The sequence below is a fragment of the Heterodontus francisci genome, chromosome 8 (genome assembly GCF_036365525.1).
Source record: "Heterodontus francisci isolate sHetFra1 chromosome 8, sHetFra1.hap1, whole genome shotgun sequence".
Taxonomy (NCBI): Eukaryota; Metazoa; Chordata; class Chondrichthyes; order Heterodontiformes; family Heterodontidae; genus Heterodontus; species Heterodontus francisci.
Window position 1 is genome coordinate 125,606,013 of NC_090378.1, and position 26,527 is coordinate 125,632,539.

The 26,527-nt window shown below is 47.5% G+C and overlaps 1 protein-coding gene across 1 annotated transcript in view; it reads left to right on the top strand.

The window, feature by feature from the left end:
* Positions 1 to 26,527, top strand: part of LOC137373267 (rab GTPase-activating protein 1-like) — a 600,347-nt gene that overhangs the window by 159,852 nt on the left and 413,968 nt on the right. The gene's annotated exons all lie outside the window — the stretch shown is intronic.

Below are 26,527 nucleotides of genomic sequence, written 5' to 3' on the forward strand. Positions count from 1 at the left end.
CCTATATCGTTGGTACCTACGTGGACCACGACAACTGGATCTTCCCCCCCCTCCCCCCCCCCACTCCAAGTTCCTCTGCAGTCCAGATGAGATATCCTGAACCCTGGCACCAGGTAGGCAACACAGCCATCGGGGCTCTCGATCCTGGCCACAGAGAACAGTGTCTATGCCCCTAACTATACTATCCCCGATTAGGACTACATTTCTCTTTTCTCCCCCCACTTGAATGGCTCCCTGTACCACGGTGCTATGGTCAGTTTGCTCATCCTCCCTACAATCCCTGCTCTCGTCTACACAGGGAGCAAGAATCTTGAACCTGTTGGACAAGGACAAGGGCTGAGGCTCCTGCATCACTACCTCCCGGATCCCTCTACCTGCCTCACTCATAGTTACACCTTCCTGTCCCTGACCACTGGCCGAATTCAAGGTAGTTAATCTAAGGGATGTGACTGTCTCCTGAAATACAGCGTCTAGGCAACTCCCCCCCGCCCCCCCCTTGATGTGTCGCAGTGTCTGAAGCTCAGACTCCAGCTCATCCACTCTGAGCCGGAGTTCCCGAGCGGCCAACACTTGCTACAGGTGTGGTCACCAGGAACCACAATGGGGTCCACCAGCTCCTACATCATGCAGGTACAACACATCGCCTGGCCCTGCATCTCTATTTTATTTAATTAGATTTTAATTTTTTTTTTAAATTTCCGACTGATCTTCAACTTAGAATAGGTAATACAAATTAGGAGTTACTTACCAACCAATGAACTTACGGTTTTCCTGTGATGTCACTTTTTTCACTGTTTTTACTCCTTTAAGTTACCCAAAAGTTAGCTTATTTACATTGGGAACATTGATTCCCTAAAAAAAAAAGCTACCTACTATATTAAAAAAGAACTGTAGACCTTGCAGCTTTCCTGTGATGTCACTGTTGACTTTTTTCCAAAACGCCGCGCGCCTGGAAGGGAATTCCCGCTCGCTGAGTGAATTCTCTCGCTCGCTCCTGGTCTCTCTATGCTTCGGCTCCGCTCTCGCTGTTCCCCGCTCGCTGAGTGAACGCTCTCTCTCTCCCGGTCTCTCTATGCTTCGGCTCCGCTCTGCTGTTCCCCGCTCGCTGAGTGAAATCTCTCTCGCTCTCTCCCGGTCTCTCAATGCTTCGGCTCCACTCTCGCTGTTCCCCGCTCGCTGAGTGAACTCTCTCTCTCTCCCGGTCTCTTTGTGCTCCGGCTCTGCTCTCGCTGTTCCCCGCTCGCTGAGTGAACTCTCTCTCTTTCCCGGTCTCTTTGTGCTCCGGCTCCACTCTCGCAATTTCCCGCTTGCTGTGTTTGGAACATGCTGAGCATTTGAATGGCACTTTATAAATGCATGGTCTGTCTTTGCCTAGAAGACTCTAGCTATTGAGGCAAGCAGTGAAGATGGAAAGAAAAACTGCAATTTCTGGAAACTGCAGCTAAAAGCAAAAGACACTGGAAATACACAACAGGTCAACATCTGAAAATGGAAGGGGAAGGTCATTGTTGAGTCGAGACACCTTGGCAGAACTAGGTTTTTAATCAGAAATGTTTTTCTCAGATGCTAGCAGACCTGCAGTTTAATAACAAGACTTGCGTGTTTTATGCTTGTTTTTGCAAGTACTTTTACTCTCCCTGATCTGATAATTCAAAAAAGGTTTAGACCAATCATAAGCAGCAGCAAATAGGGAGTTTGATTTGCCATGGGGCTTAGTTCCTTCCAGGCACAGATGAATTTTCTTGCTGTACATTTGGACTAATTGCAATGCCATTGAGTGCACGTTCCCTCTATGCAACACACAGAATAGCAGAAAGACTTTTTTGTCGAATGGTATTGAAAGACTGAACATGGAATAAAACGCCTATATCAGTTAGCCTCTCAAAGCGAAAACTGGATTAACATTTCATTTTAATAATCTGCACTGTGCAGACACTGGGATAACTCACTGTAATCTGCACTGTGCCATCGCTGGAATACCTCACTGTAATCCGCACTGTGCAGTCGCTCGGATAACTCACTGTAATCCGCACTGTGCAATCGCTGGGATAACTCACTGTAATCCGCACTGTGCAGTCGCTCGGATAACTCACTGTAATCTGCCCTGTGCAGTCGCTCGGATAACTCACTGTAATCTGCCCTGTGCAGTCGCTCGGATAATTTACTGTAATCTGCCCTGTGCAGTCACTGGGATAACTCACTGTAATCTGCACTGTGCAGTCACTCGGATAACTTACTGTAATCTGCCCTGTGCAGTCACTGGGAAACTCACTGTAATCTGCCCTGTGCAGTCACTGGGATAACTCACTGTAATCTGCCCTGTGCAGTCGCTTGGATAACTCACTGTAATCTGCCCTGTGCAGTCACTGGGATAACTCACTGTAATCTGCCCTGTGCAGTCACTGGGATAACTCACTGTAATCTGCCCTGTGCAGTCACTGGGATAACTCACTGTAATCTGCCCTGTGCAGTCGCTCGGATAATTTACTGTAATCTGCCCTGTGCAGTCACTGGGATAACTCACTGTAATCTGCCCTGTGCAGTCACTGGGATAACTCACTGTAATCTGCCCTGTGCAGTCACTGGGATAACTCACTGTAATCTGCCCTGTGCAGTCACTGGGATAACTCACTGTAATCTGCCCTGTGCAGTCACTGGGATAACTCACTGTAATCTGCCCTGTGCAGTCACTGGGATAAGTCACTGTAAACTGCCCTGTGCAGTCACTGGGATAACTCACTGTAATCCGCACTGTGCAGTCGCTGGGATAACTCGCTGTAATACGCACTGTGCAGTCGCTGGGATAACCCGCTGTAATACGCACTGTGCAGTCGCTGGGATAACCCGCTGTAATTGACACTGCAGTCGCTGGGATAACTCATTGTAATCTGCACTGTGCAATCGCTGGGACAACTCGCTGTAATCTGCACTGTGCAGTCGCTGGGATAACTCGCTGTCATCTGCACTGTGCAGTCGCTGGGATAACTCGCTGTAATTGACACTGCAGTCGCTGGGATAACCCATTGTAATCTGCACTGTGCAATCGCTGGGACAACTCGCTGTAATCTGCACTGTGCAGTCACTGGGATAACTCGCTGTCATCTGCACTGTGCAGTCGCTGGCATAACCTGTTGTAATCTGCACTGTGCAGTCACTGGGATAACTCACTGTAATCCGCACTGTGCAGTCGCTGGGATAACCCTCTGTAATACGCACTGTGTGGTCGCTGGGATAACCCGCTGTAATACGCACTGTGCGGTAGCTGGGATAACCCGCTGTAATACGCACTGTGCAGTCGCTGGGATAACTCACTGTAATCCGCACTGTGCAGTCACTGGGCTAACTCTCTGTAATATGCGCTGTTCAGTTGCTGGGATAACTCACTGTAATCCGCACTGTGCGGTAGCTGGGATAACCCGCCGTAATCCGCACTGTACAGTCGCTGGGACAACTCACTGTCATCTGCACTGTGCAGTCACTGGGATAACTCACTGTAATCTGCCCTGTGCAGTCACTGGGATAAGTCACTGTAATCTGCCCTGTGCAGTCACTGGGATAACTCACTGTAATCCGCACTGTGCAGTCGCTGGGATAACTCGCTGTAATACGCACTGTGCAGTCGCTGGGATAACCCGCTGTAATTGACACTGCAGTCGCTGGGATAACTCATTGTAATCTGCACTGTGCAATCGCTGGGACAACTCGCTGGAATCTGCACTGTGCAGTCGCTGGGATAACTCGCTGTAATACGCACTGTGCAGTCGCTGGGATAACTCGCTGTAATTGACACTGCAGTCGCTGGGATAACCCATTGTAATCTGCACTGTGCAATCGCTGGGGCAACACGCTGTAATCTGCACTGTGCAGTCACTGGGATAACTCGCTGTCATCTGCACTGTGCAGTCGCTGGCATAACCTGTTGTAATCTGCACTGTGCAGTCACTGGGATAACTCACTGTAATCCGCACTGTGCAGTCACTGGGATAACTCACTGTAATCTGCACTGTGCAGTCGCTGGGATAACCCTCTGTAATACGCACTGTGCGGTCGCTGGGATAACCCGCTGTAATACGCACTGTGCGGTTGCTGGGATAACCCGCTATAATACGCACTTTGCAGTCACTGGGATAACTCACTGTAATCCGCACTGTGCAATCGCTGGGATAACTCGCTGTAATCCGCACTGTGCAGTCGCTGGGATAACTCACTGTAATCCGCACTGTGCAGTCGCTGGGATAACTCACTGTAATCCGCACTGTGCAGTCGCTGGGATAACTCACTGTAATCCGCACTGTGCAGTCGCTGGGATAACTCACTGTAATCCGCACTGTGCAGTCGCTGGGATAACTCACTGTAATCCGCACTGTGCAGTCGCTGGGATAACTCACTGTAATACGCACTGTGCAGTCGCTGGGATAACTCACTGTAATCCGCACTGTGCAGTCGCTGGGATAACTCACTGCAATCCGCACTGTGCAGTCGCTGGGATAACTCACTGTAATCCGCACTGTGCAGTCGCTGGGATAACTCACTGTAATCCGCACTGTGCAGTCGCTGGGATAACTCACTGTAATACGCACTGTGCAGTCGCTAGGATAACTCACTGTAATCCGCACTGTGCAGTCGCTGGGATAACACGCTGTAATCCGCACTGTGCAGTCGCTGGGATAACTCACTGTAATCCGCACTGTGCAGTCGCTGGGATAACTCACTGTCATACGCACTGTCGTGTCGCTGGGATAACTCGCTGTAATACGCACTGTGCAGTCGCTGGGATAACTCACTGTAATCCGCACTGTGCAGTCGCTGGGATAACTCACTGTAATCCGCACTGTGCAGTCGCTGGGATAACTCACTGTAATCCGCACTGTGCAGTCGCTGGGATAACTCGCTGTAATACGCACTGTCGTGTCGCTGGGATAACTCGCTGTAATACGAACTGTGCAGTCGCTGGGATAACTCACTGTAATCCGCACTGTAGTGTCGCTGGGATAACCCGCTGTAATACGCACTGTGCAGTCGCTGGGATAACCCGCTGTAATACGCACTGTAGTGTCGCTGGGATAACCCGCTGTAATACGCACTGTGCAGTCGCTGGGATAACCCGCTGTAATCCGCACTGTAGTGTCGCTGGGATAACCCGCTGTAATACGCACTGTGCAGTCGCTGGGATAACTCACTGTAATCTGCACTGTGCAGTCGCTGGGATAACTCACTGTAATCCGCACTGTGCAGTCACTGGGATAACTCACTGTAATCCGCACTGTGCAGACGCTGGGATAACTCACTGTAATCCGCACTGTGCAGTCGCTGGGATAACTCACTGTAATCCGCACTGTGCAGTCACTTGGATAACTCACTGTAATCCGCACTGTGCAGTCACTGGGATAACTCGCTGTAATCCGCACTGTGCAGTCGCTGGGATAGCTCACTGTAATCCGCACTGTGCAGTCGCTGGGATATCTCACTGTAATCCGCACTGTGCAGTCGCTGGGATAACTCACTGTAATACGCACTGTGCAGTCGCTGGGATAACTCACTGTAATCCGCACTGTGCAGTCGCTGGGATAGCTCACTGTAATCCGCACTGTGCAGTCGCTGGGATAACTCACTGTAATCCGCACTGTGCTGTCGCTGGGATAACTCACTGTAATCCGCACTGTGCAGTCACTTGGATAACTCACTGTAATCCGCACTGTGCAGTCGCTGGGATAACTCGCTGTAATCCGCAATGTGCAGTCGCTGGGATAGCTCACTGTAATCCGCACTGTGCAGTCGCTTGGATAACTCACTGTAATACGCACTGTGCAGTCGCTGGGATAACTCACTGTAATCCGCACTGTGCAGTCACTTGGATAACTCACTGTAATCCGCACTGTGCAGTCGCTTGGATAACTCACTGTAATACGCACTGTGCAGTCGCTGGGATAACTCACTGTAATCCGCACTGTGCAGTCACTTGGATAACTCACTGTAATCCGCACTGTGATGTCGCTGGGATAACTCACTGTAATCCGCACTGTGCAGTCGCTGGGATAACTCACTGTAATCCGCACTGTGCAGTCGCTGGGATAACTCACTGTCATCCGCACTGTGCAGTCGCTAGGATAACTCGCTGTAATCCGCACTGTGCAGTCGCTGGGATAGCTCACTGTAATCCGCACTGTGCAGTCGCTGGGATAACTCACTGTAATCCGCACTGTGCAGTCGCTGGGATAACTCACTGTAATCCGCACTGTGCAGTCGCTGGGATAACTCACTGTAATCCGCACTGTGCAGTCGCTGGGATAACTCACTGTAATCCGCACTGTGCAGTCGCTGGGATAACTCACTGTAATCCGCACTGTGCAGTCGCTGGGATAACCCGCTGTAATACGCACTGTGCAGTCACTGGGATAACTCACTGTAATCCGCACTGTGCAGTCGCTGGGATAGCTCACTGTAATCCGCACTGTGCAGTCGCTGGGATAACTCACTGTAATCCGCACTGTGCAGTCGCTGGGATAACCCGCTGTAATCCGCACTGTAGTGTCGCTGGGATAACCCGCTGTAATACGCACTGTGCAGTCGCTGGGATAACCCGCTGTAATCCGCACTGTAGTGTCGCTGGGATAACTCACTGTAATACGCACTGTGCAGTCGCTGGGATAACTCACTGTAATACGCACTGTCGTGTCGCTGGGATAACCCGCTGTAATACGCACTGTAGTGTCGCTGGGATAACTCACTGAAATACGCACTGTGCAGTCGCTGGGATAGCTCACTGTAATACGCACTGTCGTGTCGCTGGGATAACCCGCTGTAATACGCACTGTAGTGTCGCTGGGATAACTCACTGTAATCCGCACTGTGCAGTCGCTGGGATAACCCGCTGTAATACGCACTGTGCAGTCGCTGGGATAACTCACTGTAATACGCACTGTGCAGTCGCTGGGATAACCCGCTGTAATACGCACTGTGCAGTCGCTGGGCTAACTCACTGTAATCCGCACTGTGCAGTCGCTGGGATAACCCTCTGTAATACGCACTGTGCGGTCGCTGGGATAACCCGCTGTAATACGCACTGTGCGGTTGCTGGGATAACCCGCTATAATACGCACTTTGCAGTCACTGGGATAACTCACTGTAATCCGCACTGTGCAATCGCTGGGATAACTCGCTGTAATCCGCACTGTGCAGTCGCTGGGATAACTCACTGTAATCCGCACTGTGCAGTCGCTGGGATAACTCACTGTAATCCGCACTGTGCAGTCGCTGGGATAACTCACTGTAATCCGCACTGTGCAGTCGCTGGGATAACTCACTGTAATCCGCACTGTGCAGTCGCTGGGATAACTCACTGTAATCCGCACTGTGCAGTCGCTGGGATAACTCACTGTAATACGCACTGTGCAGTCGCTGGGATAACTCACTGTAATCCGCACTGTGCAGTCGCTGGGATAACTCACTGCAATCCGCACTGTGCAGTCGCTGGGATAACTCACTGTAATCCGCACTGTGCAGTCGCTGGGATAACTCACTGTAATCCGCACTGTGCAGTCGCTGGGATAACTCACTGTAATACGCACTGTGCAGTCGCTAGGATAACTCACTGTAATCCGCACTGTGCAGTCGCTGGGATAACACGCTGTAATCCGCACTGTGCAGTCGCTGGGATAACTCACTGTAATCCGCACTGTGCAGTCGCTGGGATAACTCACTGTCATACGCACTGTCGTGTCGCTGGGATAACTCGCTGTAATACGCACTGTGCAGTCGCTGGGATAACTCACTGTAATCCGCACTGTGCAGTCGCTGGGATAACTCACTGTAATCCGCACTGTGCAGTCGCTGGGATAACTCACTGTAATCCGCACTGTGCAGTCGCTGGGATAACTCGCTGTAATACGCACTGTCGTGTCGCTGGGATAACTCGCTGTAATACGAACTGTGCAGTCGCTGGGATAACTCACTGTAATCCGCACTGTAGTGTCGCTGGGATAACCCGCTGTAATACGCACTGTGCAGTCGCTGGGATAACCCGCTGTAATACGCACTGTAGTGTCGCTGGGATAACCCGCTGTAATACGCACTGTGCAGTCGCTGGGATAACCCGCTGTAATCCGCACTGTAGTGTCGCTGGGATAACCCGCTGTAATACGCACTGTGCAGTCGCTGGGATAACTCACTGTAATCTGCACTGTGCAGTCGCTGGGATAACTCACTGTAATCCGCACTGTGCAGTCACTGGGATAACTCACTGTAATCCGCACTGTGCAGACGCTGGGATAACTCACTGTAATCCGCACTGTGCAGTCGCTGGGATAACTCACTGTAATCCGCACTGTGCAGTCACTTGGATAACTCACTGTAATCCGCACTGTGCAGTCACTGGGATAACTCGCTGTAATCCGCACTGTGCAGTCGCTGGGATAGCTCACTGTAATCCGCACTGTGCAGTCGCTGGGATATCTCACTGTAATCCGCACTGTGCAGTCGCTGGGATAACTCACTGTAATACGCACTGTGCAGTCGCTGGGATAACTCACTGTAATCCGCACTGTGCAGTCGCTGGGATAGCTCACTGTAATCCGCACTGTGCAGTCGCTGGGATAACTCACTGTAATCCGCACTGTGCTGTCGCTGGGATAACTCACTGTAATCCGCACTGTGCAGTCACTTGGATAACTCACTGTAATCCGCACTGTGCAGTCGCTGGGATAACTCGCTGTAATCCGCAATGTGCAGTCGCTGGGATAGCTCACTGTAATCCGCACTGTGCAGTCGCTTGGATAACTCACTGTAATACGCACTGTGCAGTCGCTGGGATAACTCACTGTAATCCGCACTGTGCAGTCACTTGGATAACTCACTGTAATCCGCACTGTGCAGTCGCTTGGATAACTCACTGTAATACGCACTGTGCAGTCGCTGGGATAACTCACTGTAATCCGCACTGTGCAGTCACTTGGATAACTCACTGTAATCCGCACTGTGATGTCGCTGGGATAACTCACTGTAATCCGCACTGTGCAGTCGCTGGGATAACTCACTGTAATCCGCACTGTGCAGTCGCTGGGATAACTCACTGTCATCCGCACTGTGCAGTCGCTAGGATAACTCGCTGTAATCCGCACTGTGCAGTCGCTGGGATAGCTCACTGTAATCCGCACTGTGCAGTCGCTGGGATAACTCACTGTAATCCGCACTGTGCAGTCGCTGGGATAACTCACTGTAATCCGCACTGTGCAGTCGCTGGGATAACTCACTGTAATCCGCACTGTGCAGTCGCTGGGATAACTCACTGTAATCCGCACTGTGCAGTCGCTGGGATAACTCACTGTAATCCGCACTGTGCAGTCGCTGGGATAACCCGCTGTAATACGCACTGTGCAGTCACTGGGATAACTCACTGTAATCCGCACTGTGCAGTCGCTGGGATAGCTCACTGTAATCCGCACTGTGCAGTCGCTGGGATAACTCACTGTAATCCGCACTGTGCAGTCGCTGGGATAACCCGCTGTAATCCGCACTGTAGTGTCGCTGGGATAACCCGCTGTAATACGCACTGTGCAGTCGCTGGGATAACCCGCTGTAATCCGCACTGTAGTGTCGCTGGGATAACTCACTGTAATACGCACTGTGCAGTCGCTGGGATAACTCACTGTAATACGCACTGTCGTGTCGCTGGGATAACCCGCTGTAATACGCACTGTAGTGTCGCTGGGATAACTCACTGAAATACGCACTGTGCAGTCGCTGGGATAGCTCACTGTAATACGCACTGTCGTGTCGCTGGGATAACCCGCTGTAATACGCACTGTAGTGTCGCTGGGATAACTCACTGTAATCCGCACTGTGCAGTCGCTGGGATAACCCGCTGTAATACGCACTGTGCAGTCGCTGGGATAACTCACTGTAATACGCACTGTGCAGTCGCTGGGATAACCCGCTGTAATACGCACTGTGCAGTCGCTGGGCTAACTCACTGTAATCCGCACTGTGCAGTCGCTTGGATAACTCACTGTAATCTGCAGACTGTGGGCTAGTTTTCACTGTATTCCTCTTGACAGACATGCATTAATATATGGTATTACCTCACTTATTAGAACTTTAGTCGTGTCCTGCACTCCTTTGGACCCCACCAGAAAGGCCGAGAGGGGGGTTTTGACGACTGGGCAACTCTCAACCTCCATAAATTTGCCCAGGCATGCGCCATGGAGAGGTCACTCCATAGTTGCCTCACAGCGACTGAAACAACACGGAAGGCAGCAGTTACGGGTTATAAGTCCAGATAAATTGGCGTAGAAACTGGGCGCCACGGGTTGCCTTTGTCGGTGGGAGAGGTCATTGCACCTCACTGGACAGCTACCGCCCGCCTCAAACCGGGCAGCCCCCGGTCAATAAGGTTCTGTCCCGCCACAGTCTGCCTGCTTCAATGGGTGCTTGGAGCTCAGGGTCATTGCCCGAAAGGTGGACTGATACACCGCACCAAACAACATGAAAAAAGGAAAGAAGGTACCAGCCCTTCGCTTTGCAAGCTGGAACGTCAGAACTATGTGTCCTGGCCTGTCGGAAGACCTTACACAAATCAACGATTCTCGGAAGACCGCCATCATTAACAACGAGCTCAGTAGACTCAATGTGGACATTGCAGCACTTCAGGAGACTCGCCTCCCCGCGAGTGGCTCTCTAGCAGAGCAAGACTACACCTTCTTCTGGCAGGGCAGGGATCCTGAAGAACCAAGACAGCATGGAGTGGGCTTCGCCATCAGAAACTCCTTGCTCAGCATGATAGAGCCTCCCTCAAATGGCTCGGAACGCATACTGTCCATCCGACTGCTCACCACCTCTGGTCCAGTACACCTACTCAGCATCTATGCTCCAACACTCTGTTCCGCACCTGAAGCTAAAGACCAGTTCTATGAACAACTCCATAACATCATTAGCAGCATCCCCAACACCGAACACCTATTCCTGCTGGGGGACTTTAATGCCAGGGTTGGGGCCGACCATGACTCATGGCCCTCCTGCCTTGGGCGCTATGGCGTTGGAAGGATGAATGAGAACGGGCAGAGACTGCTTGAGTTGTGTACCTATCATAACCTCTGCATCACCAACTCGTTCTTTCACACTAAACCCTGTCACCAGGTTTCATGGAGGCACCCAAGATCACGTCGTTGGCACCAGCTAGACCTCATTGTCACAAGGCGAGCCGCCTTAAACAGTGTTCAAATCACACGCAGCTTCCACAGTGCGGACTGCGACACTGACCACTCCCTGGTGTGCAGCAAGGTTAGACTCAGACCAAAGAAGTTGCATCATTCCAAGCAGAAGGGCCACCCGCGCATCAACACGAGCAGAATTTCTCACCCACAGCTGTTACAAAAATTTCTAAATTCACTTGTAACAGCCCTTCAAAACACTCCCACAGGGGATGCTGAGACCAAGTGGGCCCACATCAGAGACGCCATCTATGAGTCAGCTTTGACCACCTACGGCAAAAGTGCGAAGAGAAATGCAGACTGGTTTCAATCTCATAATGAAGAGCTGGAACCTGTCATAGCCGCTAAGCGCATTGCACTTTTGAACTACAAGAAAGCCCCCAGCGATTTAACATCCGCAGCACTTAAAGCAGCCAGAAGTACTGCACAAAGAACAGCTAGGCGTTGCGCAAACGACTACTGGCAACACCTATGCAGCCATATTCAGCTGGCCTCAGACACCGGAAACATCAGAGGAATGTATGATGGCATGAAGAGAGCTCTTGGGCCAACCATCAAGAAGATCACCCCCCTCAAATCTAAATCGGGGGACATAATCACTGACCAACGCAAACAGATGGACCGCTGGGTTGAGCACTACCTAGAACTGTACTCCAGGGAGAATGCTGTCACTGAGACTGCCCTCAATGCAGCCCAGCCTCTACCAGTCATGGATGAGCTGGACATACAGCCAACCAAATCGGAACTCAGTGATGCCATTGATTCCCTAGCCAGCGGAAAAGCCCCTGGGAAGGACAGCATTACCCCTGAAATAATCAAGAGTGCCAAGCCTGCTATACTCTCAGCACTACATGAACTGCTATGCCTGTGCTGGGACGAGGGAGCAGTACCCCAGGACATGCGCGATGCCAACATCATCACCCTCTATAAAAACAAAGGTGACCGCGGTGACTGCAACAACTACCGTGGAATCTCCCTGCTCAGCATAGTGGGGAAAGTCTTTGCTCGAGTCGCTCTGAACAGGCTCCAGAAGCTGGCCGAGCGCGTCTACCCTGAGGCACAGTGTGGCTTTCGTGCAGAGAGATCGACTATTGACATGCTGTTCTCCCTTCGTCAGATACAGGAGAAATGCCGTGAACAACAGATGCCCCTCTACATTGCTTTCATTGATCTCACCAAAGCCTTTGACCTCGTCAGCAGACGTGGTCTCTTCAGACTACTAGAAAAGATCGGATGTCCACCAAAGCTACTAAGTATCATCACCTCATTCCATGACAATATGAAAGGCACAATTCAACATGGTGGCTCCTCATCAGAGCCCTTTCCTATCCTGAGTGGTGTGAAACAGGGCTGTGTTCTCGCACCCACACTTTTTGGGATTTTCTTCTCCCTGCTGCTTTCACATGCGTTCAAATCCTCTGAAGAAGGAATTTTCCTCCACACAAGATCAGGGGGCAGGTTGTTCAACCTTGCCCGTCTAAGAGCGAAGTCCAAAGTACGGAAAGTCCTCATCAGAGAACTCCTCTTTGCTGACGATGCTGCTTTAACATCTCACACTGAAGAATGCCTGCAGAGTCTCATCGACAGGTTTGCGTCTGCCTGCAATGAATTTGGCCTAACCATCAGCCTCAAGAAAACGAACATCATGGGGCAGGATGTCAGAAATGCTCCATCCATCAATATTGGCGACCACGCTCTGGAAGTGGTTCAAGAGTTCACCTACCTAGGCTCAACTATCACCAGTAACCTGTCTCTAGATGCAGAAATCAACAAGCGCATGGGTAAGGCTTCCACTGCTATGTTCAGACTGGCCAAGAGAGTGTGGGAAAATGGCGCACTGACACGGAACACAAAAGTCCGAGTGTATCAGGCCTGTGTCCTCAGTACCTTGCTCTACGGCAGCGAGGCCTGGACAACGTATGCCAGCCAAGAGCGACGTCTCAATTCATTCCATCTTCGCTGCCTTCGGAGAATACTTGGCATCAGGTGGCAGGACTATATCTCCAACACAGAAGTCCTTGAAGCGGCCAACATCCCCAGCTTATACACACTACTGAGTCAGCGGCGCTTGAGATGGCTTGGCCATGTGAGCCGCATGGAAGATGGCAGGATCCCCAAAGACACATTGTACAGCGAGCTCGCCACTGGTATCAGACCCACCGGCCGTCCATGTCTCCGTTATAAAGACGTCTGCAAACGCGACATGAAATCGTGTGACATTGATCACAAGTCGTGGGAGTCAGTTGCCAGCATTCGCCAGAGCTGGCGGGCAGCCATAAAGACAGGGCTAAATTGTGGCGAGTCGAAGAGACTTAGTAGTTGGCAGGAAAAAAGACAGAGGCGCAAGGGGAGAGCCAACTGTGCAACAGCCCCAACAAACAAATTTCTCTGCAGCACCTGTGGAAGAGCCTGTCACTCCAGAATTGGCCTTTATAGCCACTCCAGGCGCTGCTTCACAAACCACTGACCACCTCCAGGCGCGTATCCATTGTCTCTCGAGATAAGGAGGCCCAAAAGAAAAGTCCTGATTGAAGTGAGACGATACAAACTCCAAACTGTTCAGCAATTGATTTGCAGTGGCACTCTGTCTCCAAAGCGTTAAGTTTAAAAAATGTCATCCTCATGCTTAAATCCCTTCATGGCTTAACCCTTTCCTATCTCTGTATCCTTCCACCCTGTTTACCCCCACAACTGCAGTTTCCCTTCACCCCAGAATTGAAGGCATTGCTTTCGGCTGCTTGGGGCTTCATGTCTTTGCATTCCCTTGCAAAACCTCTCTGCCTATGCACCTTGACTTTCCTCTTTTAAGACCCTCCATAAAACCCACCACTTTGTCCAAGCTTTGGTCACTGCTGCTAATATCTCTTCCTTTGACTTGCTGTCCATTTTTGTCTGGTTACAAGTCTGTGAAGCGACTTTGGATGTTTTTCTATAACAATGGTGCTATATAAATGCAAGTTGTGATTGTCAGTAAACTGCATCAGAGGATCCTAATCAATATTTGGATTTGAGGAAATTTTGTGTTGGGATGGGCTTCACTTGAACTGGGCTGGAACCAGTGTCCTGGTCAGTCGTATAATTAGGGCTGTGGACAGGGCTTTAAACTAACAGAGGGCGGGGACGGTTTGGGTTAAGGGAAATGTAGAAATCCAAAAAGAGAGGTCAAGGCATCGGAGCAGGATAGTGATGTGGGTAACTCCCAACAGAATGGGACAGGAAGGACAGAGAGTTTAACAAAAATTGTACATTGGCAAATAAGGTCATTGCAGGGAATAGAGGTAAAAAAATTAAATTAAAGTTCCTTTATCTGAATGCACCAAGTATCTGTAATAAGATAGATGGACTAGTGGCATGAATAGAGGTAAATGATCTAGATCTAATTGCCATTGCTGAGACATGGTTACAAGGAGATCAAGGTTGGGAAATGAATATTACAGGGTGCACAATATTTCGGAGAGACAGACAGAATGGCAAAGGAGGAGGGGTAGCCCTGATAGTAAAGGATGGCATAAGGACATTAATAAGAAGGGATCTGGCCTCAGAAGATCATGAAGTTGAAGCAGTTTGGGTGGCAATTAGGAATAGCAGGAGCCAAAAAACCCTGATGGGAGTAGTTTACAGGCCCCCTAACAGAATTATTGGACAGATCATGAAACAGGGAATTATTGAAGCTTGTAAAAAAGGTCATGTATTAGATGTTAGGTGTTAGATTTAGATGTAGGTGAGCACTTTGGTGATAGTCATCACAATTTGGTTAGGTTTACCTTAGCGATGGGCAGGGACAGGTATATACCGCAGGGCAAGAATTATAGCTGGGGGAAAGGAAATTATGATGCGATTAGGCAAGATTTAGGATGCGTAGGATGGGGAAGGAAACTGCAGGGGATGGGCACAATCAAAATGTGGAGCTTATTCAAGGAGCAGCTACTGCGTGTCCTTGATAAGTATGTACCTGTCAGGCAGGGAGGAAGTTGTCGAGCGAGGGAGCCGTGGTTTACTAAAGAGGTTGAAGCGCTTGTCAAGAGGAAGAAGAAGGCTTATGTTAGGATGAGACGTGAAGGCTCAGTTCGGGCGCTTGAGACTTACAAGCTAGCCAGGAAGGATCTAAAGGGAGGGCTAAGAAGAGCAAGGAGAGGACACGAGAAGTCATTGGCGGATAGAATCAAAGAAAACCCTAAGGCTTTCTATAGGTATATCAGGAATAAAAGAATGACTAGAGTTAGAACAGGGCCAATCAAGGATAGTAGTGGGGAGTTGTGTGTGGAATCAGAGGAGGTAGGGGAAGCGTTAAATGAATATTTTTCGTCAGTATTTACAGTAGAGAAAGAAAATGTTGTCGAGGAGAATACTGAGATACAGACTACTAGGCTAGATGGGATTGAGGTTCACAAGGAGGAGGTGTTAGCAATTTTGGAAAGTGTGAAAATAGATAAGTCCCATGGGCCAGATGGGATTTATCCTAGGATTCTCTGGGAAGCCAGGGAGGAGATTGCAGAGCCTTTATCCTTGATCTTTATGTCGTCATTGTCGACAGGAATAGTGCCGGAAGACTGGAGGATAGCAAATGTTGTCCCCTTGTTCAAGAAGGGGAGTAGAGACAGCCCTGGTAATTATAGACCTGTGAGCCTTACTTCGGTTGTGGGTAAAATGTTGGGAAAGGTTATAAGAGACAGGATTTATAATCATCTTGAAAAGAATAAGTTCATTAGCGATAGTCAGCACGGTTTTGTGAAGGGTAGGTCGTGCCTCACAAACCTTATTGAGTTTTTCGAGAAGGTGACCAAACAGGTGGATGAGGGTAAAGCCGTGGATGTGGTGTATATGGATTTCAGTAAGGCGTTTGATAAGGTTCCCCACGGTAGGCTATTGCAGAAAATAAGGAAGTATGGGGTTGAAGGTGATTTAGAGCTTTGGATCAGAAATTGGCTAGCTGAAAGAAGACAGAGGGTGGTGGTTGATGGCAAATGTTCATCCTGGAGTTTAGTTACTAGTGGTGTACCGCAAGGATCTGTTTTGGGGCCACTGCTGTTTGTCATTTTTATAAATGACCTGGATGAGGGTGTAGAAGGGTGGGTTAGTAAATTTGCGGATGACACGAAGGTCGGTGGAGTTGTGGATAGTGCCGAAGGATGTTGTAGGTTACAGAGGGACATAGATAGGCTGCAGAGCTGGGCTGAGAGATGGCAAATGGAGTTTAATGCGGAAAAGTGTGAGGTGATTCACTTTGGAAAGAGTAACAGGAATGCAGAGTACTGGGCTAATGGGAAGATTCTTGGTTGTGTAGATGAGCAGAGAGATCTTGGTGTCCAGGTACATAAATCCCTGAAAGTTGCCACCCAGGTTAATAGGGCTGTTAAGAAGGCATATGGTGTGTTAGCTTTTATTAGTATGGGGATCGAGTTTCGGAGCCACGAGGTCATGCTGCAGCTGTACAAAACTCTGGTGCGGCTGCACCTGGAGTATTGCGTGCAGTTCTGGTTACCGCATTATAGGAAGGATGTGGAAGCTTTGGAAAGGGTGCAGAGGAGATTTACTAGGATGTTGCCTGGTATGGAGGGAAGGTCTTACGAGGAAAGGCTGAGGGACTTGAGGTTGTTTTCGTTAGAGAGAAGGAGGAGGAGAGGTGACTTAATAGAGACATATAAGATAATCAGAGGGTTAGATAGGGTGGATAGTGAGAGTCTTTTTCCTCGGATGGTGATGGCAAACACGAGGGGACATAGCTTTAAGTTGAGGGGTGATAGATATAGGACAGATGTCAGAGGTAGTTTCTTTACTCAGAGAGTAATAGGGGCGTGGAACGCCCTGCCTGCAGCAATAGTAGACTCGCCAACTTTAAGGGCATTTAAGTGGTCATTGGATAGACATATGGATGAAAATGGAATAGTGTAGGTCAGATGGTTTCACAGGTCGGCGCAACATCGAGGGCCGAAGGGCCTGTACTGCGCTGTAATGTTCTAATGTTCTAATTGTGGGGGACTTTAATCTGCATATAGACTGGGAAAATCAAATTGGCAACAGTGGTCTCGAAGATGTATTTGTAGAATGCTTTCATGAGATAAAGCTATCTTAGATCTCGTATTGTGTAATGAAGCAGGGTTAACAAGCAATGTCATAGTAAAAGATCCACTGGGAAATAGTGATCATAATACCATTGAATTTCATGTTAAGTTTGAAAGTGACACATTTCAATCACAAACAAGAATCTTAAAGCCAGTTACAATGGTATGAGGGGAGAACTGGCAAAGGATAATTGGATAATTAGACTGGAAGGTATGGCGGTAAATGAACAGTGGGAAACATTTAGCGAAACAATTCAAAGGGTTCAACAAAAGTACATTCCATTCAACGACAAAAACTCGTCAAGAAAGACCGATCCATTGGCTCACTCAGGAAGTTAAGAAGAGTATTAGACTAAAAGAAGTGGCTTACAATGCTGCAGAAAATAGTAGCAGGTCTGAGGATTGGGAGTGTTTTAGAAACCAGCAAAGGGTCACCAAAAAGTTGATAAAAACGGAAAAAATAGAACATGAAAGTAAACTAGCCAGCAATATAAAAACATATTGTTAGAGCTTTTATAAGTACATAAAAAGGAAGAGAGTAGCTAAAGTGGATGTTTGTCCCTTAGAGGCAGAGACAGGGGGAATCATCATGGGGAATGAGGAAATGGCAGAGGCATTGAACAAATATTTTGTGTCTGTCTTCACAATAGAAAACACAAGTTCCAGAAATAGGCAGTAACGTAGGGGCTAAAAAGAGTGAGGAAATTAAGGATATTGATATCAGCCAAGGAATAGTATTGGAGAAACTTGAGGGACTAAAATGTGACAAGTCCCCGGGACCAGATGGCCTTCATCCCAGGGTTCTAAAAGAGATAGCTGCAGAGATAGTGGATGCGTTGGCTATGATTTTCCAGAATTCCTTAGATTTAGGAATGGTTCCGTCAGATTCGAAGTTGGCAAATGTTACGTCAAATGTTTCAAAAAAGGAGGTAGAGAGAAAATAAGGAACTGCAGGCCAGTCAGCCTAACATCAGTCATTGAGAAGATGCTGGAAACTATTATTAAGGAAGTCTTAACATTGCACTTGGAAAAGCTTAGTCTGATTAAAGTCAGCGTGGTTTTACTAAAGGGAGATCCTGTTTGATAAATTTATTCGAGCTTTTTGAGGATGTAACTAGAAAGGTAGATAAAGGGGAACCAGTAGATCTAGTATACCTGGATTTTCAAAAGGCATTCGATAAGATGCCACATAAAAGATTAATAGGCAAGAGAAGGGCTCATGGAGTTGGGGGTAATATATTAGCGTGGATAGAGGATTGGTTAACCGACAGGAAGCAGAGAGTGGGCATAAATGGGGTATTTTCAAGTTGGCAGGCAGTGAATAGTGGAGTACTGTAAGGATCAGTGCTGGGGCCTCATCTGTTTACACTCTGTTAATGACTTAGATGAAGAGACAGAGAGTAATGTATCTAAGTTTGCTGATCATACAAAGCTTGCTGGAAAGGTGGGCTGCGGGGAGGACGTAGAGAGGCTGCAAAGATATATAGACACATTAAATGAGTGGGCAACAAGATGGCAAATGGAGTATAATGTAGGGAAGTGTGAAGTTGTTCACTCTGGTCATTAAAAGCAGAATATCGCTGATGATTGGCTAGCCAGTCTGGCTCATTGGTGGTACGTGGAGGGGTAGACCTTTCACTGGGAGCTGTGATTCTTTCCTGTTGGCTCTAGATAGCCCTGCAGGCCAAAGCCCTATTAGGTAAGATGGTCCTGGCTGGATAAACAGCCTGCTCTGTCAAGATGTGTCTCAGCACTCTGGATTTAGTTAAGAGGGATGTGTCCCTATGGAGAGATTATGCACTCTGCTTTAGGCAAATAGAAATTCTACAAGTTTAGATTTCTGCATAGTTTGGTGTGGATACCCTTAACCATTATGATGAGCTTTCACATTGGTCAGCTGACCAAAAAAAGAGTGGCTCAAAGAGATAGTGTGTATAATGTTTAAATGTCACTCTGCTCCTTTAAATATGCTGTGATGGTTCTGGAATGAAATATGTGGAAATTATACAAACGGTTCAAATGCACTTGGACTGAAATCCAGAAGGAGGAGGAGAGGTGACTTAATAGAGACATATAAGATAATCAGAGGGTTAGATAGGGTGGATAGTGAGCGTCTTTTTCCTCGGATGGTGATGGCAAACACGAGGGGACATAGCTTCAAGTTGAGGGGTGATAGATATAGGACAGATGTCAGAGGTAGTTTCTTTACTCAGAGAGTGGTAAGGGAGTGGAACACCCTGCCTGCAACAGTAGTAGATTCGCCAACTTTAAGGGCATTTAAGTGGTCATTGGATAGACATATGGATGAAAATGGAATAGTGTAGGTCAGATGGTTTCACAGGTCGGCGCAACATCGAGGGCTGAAGGGCCTGTACTGCGCTGTAATGTTCTATGTTCTAATTCTAAAAAAAAACATAAGTGGTAACTGGTAAGTGCTGATGTTCAGAGAGACTTGGGGGTACTTGTACAAGGAACACACAAAGTTAACATGCAGGTGCAGCAGGCTATTAGGAAGGCAAATGTCTTGTTGGCCTTTATTGCAAGGGAATTGGAGTACAGGGATAAAGAAGTCTGACTAAAATTGTACAGGGCTTTGGTGAGACCACATCGGGAATACTGTGTGCAGTTTTGGTCTCTGCATTTAGGAAAGGATATACTTGCAATGGAGGCAGTGCAGCGAAGATTTACTAAATTGGTCCCTGGGTTGAGTGACTTGTCCTATGATAGGCCAAGTAAATTGGGCCTATATTCTCTGGAGTGTAGAAGAATGAGAGGCATACAAGATTCTGAAAGGACTTGAGAGGGTAGAAGCTGAGAGATTGTTCCCACTGGTCAGGGAATCTAGAACACGGACACACAGTCTCAGGATAAGGGGCCAATCATTCAGGACTGAGGTGAGGAGAAATTACTACACTCAAAGAGTTGTGAATCTTTGGAATTCTGTACCCCAGAGGGTTGTGGATGCTCCATCATTGAATACATTTAAGGCTGGGATAGATAGATTTTTGGTCTTGCAGGAAATAAAGGGACATGGGGAGCAGGCAGGAAAGTGGAATTGAAGCCCAAGATCAGCCATGATCATATTGAATGGCAGAGCAGGCTCGATGGGCCATATGGTCTACTCCTGCTCCTATATCTTGTGTTCTTGCAGAGTTGCAGCACTTGTGTGTTTCAGGCAGTTGGCTGAAGAAGAAAGAACATGCATCAAAACCTCGGGATGTCCAAATACGCTTTGCAGCCAATTCAATACTTTTGATGTGCAGTCACTGTTGTAGTGCACGAAAGGCGGCAGCCAATCTGTGTACAGTATGTTCCCACAAACAACAATAGGAACAAAGAAGTAGGCCGTTTAGCCCTTTGACGCTGTTCTGCCATTCGAAGAGATCATATCTCCATAACTCCATATACCTGCCTTTGCCCCAGATCTCTCAATACTTTTGGTTAACAAAAACCTATTGATCTCAGATTTTAAGTTAACATTTGTTCTAGCATCGGTTGCCATTTATGGAAGAGTTCCAAACTTCATCCACTCTTTGTGTGTAGAAGTGTTTCCGAATTTCACTCCTGATCGGTCTGACGCTTCAATTTTTCGACTATGCCCCCAGTCTAAGACTTCCCAATCAGCGGAAATAATTTCTTGCTTCCTATCCTATCTGTTCCCCTTAATACCTTAAAAACTTCAGTCAAAACATCTCTTAGCCGATCGCAAGCTACTGGTAGTTCGCACGGCCTTTGAGTAGCTCACATAAAGCTCCTGACAACGCAGTCTGATCGCCCACGTCATCCTTTTTTTTTATTCGTTCATGGGACGTGGGCGTTGCTGGCCAGGCCAGCATTTATTGCCCATCCCTAATTGCCCTTGAGAAGGTGGTGCTGAGCTGCCTTCTTGAACCGCTGCAGTCCATGTGGGGTAGGTACACAACCACACAGTGATTGACTTCGTAGCGGTTAGATTCAATGGCTTGCTAGGCCATTTCCGAGGGCATGTAAGAGTCAAACACATTGCTGTGGGTCTGGAGTCACATGTAGGCCAGACCAGGTCAGGACAGCAGATTTCCTTCCCTAAAGGACATTAGTGAACCAGATGGGTTTTTACAACAATCGACAATGGTTTCATGGGGCGGCACAGTGGCGCAGTGGTTAGCACCACAGCCTCACAGCTCCAGGGACCCGGGTTCGATTCCAGGTACTGCCTGTGTGGAGTTTGCAAGTTCTCCCTGTGTCTGCGTGGGTTTATTCCGGGTGCTCCGGTTTCCTCCCACAAGCCAAAAGACTTGCAGGTTGATAGGTAAATTGGCCATTATAAATTGTCACTAGTATAGGTAGGTGGTCGGGAAATATAGGGACAGGTGGGGATGTTTGGTAGGAATATGGGATTAGTGCAGGATTAGTATAAATGGGTGGTTGATGTTCGGCACAGACTCGGTGGGCCGAAGGGCCTGTTTCAGTGCTGTATCTCTAATCTAATCTAATTAGACTAGCTTTTTAACTCCAGATTTATTAATTGAATTCAAATTCCACCTTCTGCTGTGGTGGTATTCAAACCCATGTCCCCAGAGCAATACCTGGGTCTCTGGGTTACTAGTCCAGTGACAATACCACTACGCCACCGCCTCCCCTAATTAATCCTGCCGGCATTAATCCACGCATCCTGATGTCACTGCGCACTGACATCACAATGGGACGAGCGAGTGGTAAGGAGGGGGGAACGAGTGGTGGGTGTGTGGCTCATGATATTTTTCCTTTATCAGAAGTAGCTCTCACTAAAGAAAAGGCTGGCAACCTCTGGTCTATACTGTAATCCATTTGCTACGTTATTGCCCATTCAGTTAATCTAGCAATATCTCTTTATAATTTTATGCTTTCATCTACACTAGTTACAGTGCTGCCTATCTTTGTTCCATCGGCAAATTTGGATATGTGGCTTTCCAGCCCATCATCCATGTCATTAATAAATACAGTGAATAGTTGAGGTCCCAATACAGATTCTTGCAGGACACCACTTGTCGCATTCTGCCAATTGGAGTACCTGCCTTTTCTCCCTACTCTCTGTCTCCTGCTGCTTAGCCAGTTTCCTAACCAAGTCAATATTTTGCCTTCAATTCCACGAGTTTCAGCTCTAGCTAGCAGTCTCTTATGTGGGGCTTTATTAAATGCCTTCTGGAAGTCGATAGAAATTACTTCCATAGACATTTTCCCTGTCCATTGCTTTAGTCACCTCTTTGAAATATTCAATCAGGTTCATCAGGCATGACCTACCCATTGCAAATCCATGCTGACTCTCTGATCAGCTGAACATTTTCAAGGTGTTCAGTCACCTTATCCTTAATTATAGACTCTAGTAATTTCCTGACAACAGATGTTAGGCTAACTGATCTAAAATTTCCTAGTTTCCATCTCTCATCTTTCTTAAATAGTGGAGCGACATGTGCGATTTTCCAGTGTAAAGCATCTGATAATGACTGGATTATCTGTTTTAATGATTGGGCTTGAGAGGTAAATGTCAGCCAGGACACCGGGGAGAACTCACCTGCTGTTTTTGAATAGTGCCATGGGATCTTTTATGTCCACCTTAGAGGGCAAGCTGGGTTTTTGTTTAATGTCTCATCGAAAGACAGCACCTCCGACAGTGCAGCACTCCCTCAGTACTGCACAGGGATTGTCAGCCGAGATTATGCCGTCAAGTTTCTGGAGTGGGCTTGAACCCATGACTTTCGGACTCTGATGCAAGAGTGCTACCAACTGAGCCAAGGCTGTACAGAATAGTATTGCATCTTTATGGTATTCAGTGTTATTGCCAACATGGACTCTCAGCAGAAGTAGGAGAATACGTTGCTCTTCTTTTGTGGGAACCTAAGCTTAGTGGCAGTGCTGCATATTATGCTCTAATGGTGTAACAAACAGACACAGCTTATAAAACAGCAACACAAACTGAGTTTTTAAGCAAACTGTAAGAAAGCATCCCAGCAAAGCAGCAGAATTAGAGTGGAAATCAAAAGTATTAGGTATAAGAATCACTATCTTAATCCTAAAGGTAGGCCTTGGTGGGTATACAGTGATTGTTTAATGTGCTTAATATAAAGACACTGGCAACTTACAGTGCAAAGAGCTGCACCTAAATATTGCTGGTGTGCGACCTGACTTCACCAGGCTCACTAGTCTTTACAAATAAATGTATTTGCTATTGTTTCATAAAAAGCTTAGAAAGTGATCTATAAAATTACCCACCTCAGGAGGGCAGTGTGGCCCAAACTTAGAGGGATCTGCTGACCGTTTGCAATTCAGCTTAGAGATTCCTGAATCCAATCAAGGAAAGTATACTTAACACTTGAGGGGCAACCCTGTCCCCACACCCAGCAAAGATTTGGAGGGATGCCGGGCAATAAAAGCTACTCATGATTGGCTTTTATAAATTTAATAACTTGATTGTCTCTCATGCTATTGCTCAGTGACATGTAAATTTTGTCTCTGTTTCTTAAAGCATGTCTGTGATTGTCTTGTACTCTTTCTCCTTTGTGTATTTCTGTTTTCCCCCCCACCCTTTTTCCCTCTTGCTATCTCTGGAGCGAAGGAGGCTGAGAGGGGACATGATAGAGGTATATAAAATTATGAGAGGCATAGATAGGGTTGATAGCCAGAGTCTGTTTCCCATGGTAGGGGTGAGTAAAACTAGAGGGTATAGATTTAAGGTGAGAGGGAGGAGGTTTAAAGGGGATCAAAGGGGTAAATTTTTCACACAAAGAATAGTGGATATCTGGAATGAGCTGCCTGAGGAGGTAGTGGAGGCAGAAACAGTAGCGACATTTAAGAGGCATCTGGACAGGTACTTGAATGAACAAGGCATAGAGGGATATGGAATGAATGCAGGCAGATGGGATGAGTATAGATAGGCATTATGGTTGGCATGGACGCGGTGGGCCGAAGGGCCTGTTTCTATGCTGTACGACTCTATGACTTCAGTATTTAGCTGACCTGTTTGTGTTGTCTCTCTGTCTTGTCCTATGTTTCCATTTTTTACAAGACTATGCTTCAGTTGCCTGCTCACTCCCTTGTTCATTTTGTACTGTCTACTTGCATGTTTCAAAACACTGTGTCTGAACCATAAATTTCTGTATGTTCTGTGCTGTTTGCATAATCTTTTCCATTGTCTGTGTGCATATGTTACTGTACATTTTGCATTGTGCACATTACTGTGCATTTCACACTGTGCACACATTACTTACTGTATGTTTCGCACTGTGCACGTTACTGTGTGTTTTGCACTTTGCACGCGTTACTATACGTTTCGCACTGTGCACACATTTCTCAGTTTCGAATTGTGCATGTGTATCTATGATTCTGTACGTTTCACATTGTGCGCACGTTACTGTGCGTTCTGCACTTTGAGCGCATATCTGTATGTTTCACGTGTATCTACGTTTCGCACTGTGCAGCATATCTCTAACTTTTGCACTGCAGCACATTAATGTACGTTTTGCCCTGTGCGCACATATCCACATGTTTCGCCCTGTGCACACGTATCTGCATGTTTCGCACTTCGCGCACATTGCTGTATGTTTTGGACTCCGCGCACGTATCTGCACGTTTTGCCCTGCTCGCACATTACTGTATGTTTTGCACTGTGCACACGTTAATGTGTATTTCGTGCTGTGCACGCGTTCATGTTTCGCACTGTGCACATTACTGTGTGTTTCGCACTGTGCACACATTACTGTATGTTTAGCACTGTGTACACATACTGACAGTTCGCACTGTGCACACGTTACTGTATGTTTTGCACTTTGTGTGTGTATCTGAGCGTTTCACACTGTGCATGCGTATCTATGTTTCGCACTGTGCATGCATATCTGTAACATTCGCACTGTGTGCACGTTTCTGCATCTTATGCCCTGCGTGCACATATCTGCACGTTTCACCCTGCTCGCTCGTTACCATATGTTGCGCGCTGCGTGCAATTGTCTGCACCTTTTGTCCTGCGCGCACATTACTGTACGTTTTGCACTGCGCACATTACTGTGCATTTTGCACTTTGTGTGCATATCTGTACGTTTCACACTGTGCACACCTATCTACGTTTCGCACTGTACACGGATATCTGTAACCTTTGCAATGCAGCATGTTACTGTATGTTTCACAGTGCGTGCTTGTATCTGCACCTTTCGCCTTGCGCCCACGTTTCGTACATTCGTTATGCAAATGTTTCTGTGTATCTGAGTTACCGAATTTGTATCTTTTACATTTTTTACATGCTAGAGTACACATCAAGATGAGAGTCAAATTGTACGGGGACTGAGGATGGGAAACAACTGCTCTCCAGCCCTAAGTTCAGCAAGCCCTATGTGCCTGCTTAGAACTCTCTCACTGATTTGAGGAGCAGGGCTTGGAGGAGGTAAAGAGGCGACATGCATGTGTTGATGGAGAAAAGGGAGCCTGGATCCTAAAGCTCCTCAGACTGCTGCGAGAGGGCAAGTGGGATACTGAGTGTAGGTCTCTGAATGAGAGGGAGCCAGGGAAGAGTTGGAGCACTTGGTGGTAGTACGTAAAGTGTAGAGCAGTCTGGCCGACTTGGGTGGGAATAATTAAGGATTGAGGAACAGGGCTGAAATGTATTGGGCAGACCTAGGAGGGTCCAGCTGAGGCCTGGAGCTGGATGCTTGTGAATTTAAAGGCAGGCTGAAGGATGATATACTAAAAATAAACCTGGGGTAGTAAATGGTGGTTGCAAGGAAAAGGGAATTTTTGTGGCGGCCAAAAACTGGCTGAAAATTTTTCTCAACATCCCAAATGATTTGTTGTGTCACATGGTTAACATGGACCCATATTGGTGTGGTTCACAACCACTTGAAAGCAGGGACAAATTGGACTTAGTTGGTCCACATTAATCACCTGACACCACAGACCAATTTGTGACATCACAGGCTCATTATAATAGTGTTAAAGGTATGTACTGCATTATAAACGGATACAAAACCTTCAGTTATATAGCCAGGCAGGACACTAATATAAAACAAAAGTCTCGGGACGTTCCAAATTGTGTGTCAATTTATAATACAGTATATATCTTTAACACTAATATTATATTGAGCCTGTGATGTCACGGCTTGGTCTGAAGTGTCATATGATTAATGCGGACTAATTAAATTCCGTTTGGTCCTGCTTTCAAGTGGTTAATGTGAACCACACATCCGAATATGGGTCCTTGCTAACCACATGACACCACAAATCATGAAGTACATTTGAAGTGTATTTGCTGTTGCAGTG